Here is a 375-nt window from a genome sequence, read left to right as displayed (position 1 = left end):
TGTCTCAACAAGTGCTGGAGCTGGCCAGAGTCCAGTCTGTCTCAAGGAGTGCTGGGGGTCGCTAGAGTCCAGTCTGTCTCAACCCCAGGAGGTTGGTGGCACCTTAAATTGGGGAGGAATGGCTCGTGGTAATGGCTGGAGCGGAATAAGTGGAATGATATCAAAAACATCAAACATATGGTTTTCATGTGTTTGACACCATTCCATTCGCTCCGTTCCAAACATTACTATGAGCCGTCCTCCCCTCAGCAGCCTCCAGTGGTCTCAACATGTGCTGGAGCTGGCCAGAATCCAGTCTGTCACAACAAGTGCTGGAGCTGGCCAGAGTCCAGTCTGTCTCAACATGTGCTGGAGCTGGCCAGAATCCAGTCTGTC

General features: G+C 52.3%; 1 protein-coding gene across 1 annotated transcript in view; it reads right to left on the bottom strand.

Moving 5' to 3' along the window:
- ezrb (ezrin b) overlaps positions 1–375 on the bottom strand; it is an 81,211-nt gene that overhangs the window by 4,672 nt on the left and 76,164 nt on the right.

Source organism: Salvelinus sp. IW2-2015, linkage group LG28 (assembly GCF_002910315.2).
Source record: "Salvelinus sp. IW2-2015 linkage group LG28, ASM291031v2, whole genome shotgun sequence".
NCBI lineage: Eukaryota > Metazoa > Chordata > Actinopteri > Salmoniformes > Salmonidae > Salvelinus > Salvelinus sp. IW2-2015.
Note: the sequence above shows the minus strand (reverse complement) of the source record. Positions and strands in the feature narration are given on the sequence as shown.